The sequence below is a fragment of the Talpa occidentalis genome, unplaced genomic scaffold, assembly GCF_014898055.3.
Source record: "Talpa occidentalis isolate TD23 unplaced genomic scaffold, MPIMG_talOcc4v2.1 talOcc4.4, whole genome shotgun sequence".
In the NCBI taxonomy this organism is placed as follows: domain Eukaryota; kingdom Metazoa; phylum Chordata; class Mammalia; order Eulipotyphla; family Talpidae; genus Talpa; species Talpa occidentalis.
In genome coordinates, this window is record NW_023604295.1 from 52,566,155 (window position 1) to 52,570,314 (window position 4,160).

Consider the following 4,160-nt stretch of genomic DNA (forward strand, 5'->3'; position numbering starts at 1 on the left):
CAAGTTACCGGTGCGGTGATCGCTCAGGCCTTGCGTGGTCCAGTAACTGGACCCCGAAACCGTGTCTGTTTCGCTTGTGGTCAGCAAGGGCATATAAAGGCCTCCTGCCCATCTTTGGGGTGGAGCGGGGGGTGCTATGGCACCACGAACTGCTAACCCTCAAAAGAAACCAGGAGTTTGTCCACGGTGCCAAAAGGGTAGTCATTGGGCAAACATGTGTCAGTCTAAGATTATCAGGGAAATCCGCTGACCCCCAGTATGGGAGGACAGCCGGGAAACTCGTGGGGGAGGGCGCAGCCCCGGCGACCCTCTCAGCCAATTATAGGGGCAGTTCAGAGCAATCCTCAAATAAGGCAAAGTTTTTTTCTGACCTCTTCCGCACCTCTCCAGGAAGTGGCGGATTCGATTTGAGTGTCTCTGCATATACTGTTCTTACTGCTAACATGGGAGTGCAATGTTTACCTACGGGCCAGTATGGTCCTCTCCCCGATGGAATTGTGGGGCTAATAATTGGCCGCAGCTCTAGTGCCCTTAAAGGCCTTCAGGTCATCCCAGGCCTCGTTGATACTGATTACACTGGAGAAATTAAGATTCTTGCGTCTGTTGCTCGTGGAGTTATCTCTATATCCCCTGGTGACAGAATAGCTCAAATTATACCATTACCAAGATTAGCCAGTGATGGAAAAGTCCATCGTGTAATTCGCGGTGCTGAGGGTTTCGGCTCTTCAGGCAACCCTCTTGTGAATTTGGCTCTGATATTAGATAAGAGGCCTCTAATTGAATTGATAATTAATGGCAGAACATTTAAGGGCCTTTTGGATACTGGGGCAGACACTTCCATTATATCCAAGGAGCATTGGCCTGCACAGTGGCCCGTGGCTACCGCTTACACCTCCTTGCAGGGTCTGGGAATATCCCAAAATCCTTCCAGGAGTACTACTGTGCTCCGCTGGAGGGACAATGAGGGCAATAGTGGGCAATTTCAACCTTATGTCCTCCCCGGAATCCCCATGAACCTCTGGGGACGAGAAGTTCTGGTGGAGATGGGGGCTTCATTAGTCACGGATAGTCCAGCTGGCCAAATGATGGTTAATCAGGGCTACGTGCCTGGACAAGGTTTGGGTAAAAAACAGCAAGGGTATCCCTCTTTTAATCTACAGGAAGTGACGAGGGAAGCAAGGGATAAACGAGGGCTCGGTTACCCTTTTTTCTAGGGGCCGCTGTGATTAGGCCTCCACCCAGGCCCATTCCTATCACCTGGAAATCTGACACACCTGTGTGGGTACCACAGTGGCCCCTGCTGAAAGAGAAGTTAGAGGCTGCAAGAATGTTAGTAGAAGAACAGCTACAGGTGGAACACATAGTCCCGTCTACCTCCCCCTGGAATACTCCCATCTTTGTTATCAAAAAGAAGTCTGGAAAATGGAGACTATTACAGGACCTTAGGGCAGTGAATGAAACTATGGAGATTATGGGACCAGTGCAACCTGGCATTCCCTCTCCAAGTGCCATTCCACGAGATCATTATATCTTGATCCTAGATCTTAAGGATTGTTTTTTCACTCTTCCAGTACATGATCAAGATTCCAAATGCTTTGCATTTTCTATCCCGGCCATTAATGCTGCTGCCCCACATGATAGATATCAATGGGTGTGCCTTCCTCAGGGTATGGCAAACAGTCCCACCATCTGTCAAATTTATGTCTCCAGAGTCATTGCTCCTGTTAGAGTCAAACATTCGCAAGTGCATGTATATCATTATATGGATGATTTGTTACTGGCAGCTCCCACGTCTGACCTGCTGTATGCCTGTTTCCAGGACCTGGAGAATCATTTACTGATGTCAGGTCTAAAGATCGCTCCTGAGAAGTTACAAATGGCTGAGCCTTTTCAGTATTTAGGATACCATTTGAGTAAAGGCAGTTATGCTCCAGCAGTACCAAAATTGGCAGTAGCTCACCTTCGCACCTTGCATGATTTCCAACGCCTATGCGGCGATCTAGCATGGATACGCTCTTCGCTCTCTATTACATCGGGAGAGCTGAAGCCTCTTTTTAACATGCTGAAAGGAGAAGCAGACCCTGCTTCTCCTAGAGTCATTACGAAGGAAGCTCGTGAAGCGATCACTAGAGTCGAAAAGGCTCTAGCCCAGGTGACCTTAAATAGGTTGTCTGTCTCTCGCCCTTTTGATGTCTTGGTATTTTGTAGTAACCTTACTCCCACAGCACTTATATGGCAAGATGGTCCCATTTATTGGATCCATCTTAACATCTGTCCAAAACGAGTCTTAGAGCCTTATTTTCATTCGGTTGCCAGAATTGTACAAACGGCTCTGGACTCTAGCCTACATCTTTCAGGTACTCACCCACGAGCAGTGATTCTCCCCTATAACAAAGAACAAATTCAGTGGTTAATACGCCACGATGAAACATGGAGTATCCTTTATTTTACCACTTCAGTACTTTTTGATTCGCATTATCCCAGCAGCCCTTTATGCAAATTTTTACAAAATCATCCAGTCTGTTTCCCCAGGATCCTCGTTACTGAACCTATTGCGGGGGCGCGGACAGTGTTTACAGATGGCTCCAGTAATGGTACAGCCTCTTTTGTCTCTGAAGGGGATCAGAAGGTGGTCTCGGTGCCCAGTGGTTCGGCCCAAGTCGTTGAGGTGACCGCCGTCCTCTCGGCTCTCGAGACCTACTCACAAGAACCTATCAATTTGTATTCTGACAGCAAATATTTGGTACATGCTTTAAATGTGTTGGAAACTGTTGCTCGTATTTCTGTTCATAGTTCCATTGCACCCCTCCTTCATCAGTTGCAAACACTGATTCGTAAGAGAACTCATCACCTTTTTGTGGGTCACATCAGAGGTCATCTTCCATTGCCAGGACCTTTAGCGGCTGGCAATGCCGCAGCTGATTCTCTTACTAGGGGACGTCTAATTTGTCCAGCACTTCAGAGTGCTATGGAAGAACATGCAGTCTTGCATACCAACGCCACGTCACTTAAGGGTCGTTACGGGTTGACTCGTCGTCAAGCTCGTGACATTGTTCGTGCCTGTCACAAGTGTGCACCTTTTGCTCCAGCTGCTGTGCCTCCCCCAGGAGTTAACCCCCGGGGCATCCTCCCTAACCATATTTGGCAAACCGATGTCACTCATGTACCCTCTTTTGGACGACAGAGCCTGGTCCATGTCTCCATTGACACATTCTCTGGTTTTCTTTTCGCCTCCCCACATTGCGGTGAAAAGACTTCTGATGTCTGCTCACATTTGCTACAAGCGTTTGCGGTAATGGGCCACCCACGTGTCATTAAGACAGATAATGGTCCTGGTTATACCAGTAAGGCTTTTGCATCCTTTTGTGCGGTCCATCGTATTGTGCACAAAACGGGAATTCCATACAACCCGCAGAGGCAGGGTATAGTTGAACGTGCCCATGGTTCTCTGAAAACTATGCTTTTAAAACAAACAGGGGGAGAACACTCTCCCAGGGACCGTTTGACTACAGCTTTCTTTACCCTTAATTTTTTGACCCTAGATACCCAGGGGCAGTCAGCTGCTGATCGGCACTGGTTGCCAGACCCTCGGCAGGTCACGATGCTGCAAGCGAGATGGAAGGATCAGGTCAATAATGAGTGGCAACCACCCGCGCCAGTATTAATACAGCTGCCCGGCAGCATTTGTCTTTTCCCACAGGATGCAGAAGCACCCCGATGGGTTCCTGCTCGATTGGTTCAGTTTGTCAGTATACCTGACCCTGCTAACCTTGATGACACAAGCGTCCCAGATGTTAGTACGATGGGCGATTGTGCATCAGCTGCCTTTTTTGCTCCTCATTGATCGTCATGATTCCACTTTTCCGCAAGTATTTGCCACTAATCTTACTATTGGTCTGGCTTCCAAGCCATTGGATAGTGCCCTGTTGGGCCAGGGTGAGGTGAAATTATTTAATGGCATTTTTCTGCAAACATTAGTTCTACCACTGAACAATCTGTTAGTATTCAGAATAATAGATTATAGAGTATGTCTACTGCTGTCTGTCTGTCCCCTCCTTTCTTTTTTGTCCTCCCCAATAATGCAGGAAATGCCACTGTGTTGAACTGTTCAGCGGAGCCCTGCACCCTCTCTGCCTGCTGGACCCAGAGTGCGGAGAGGG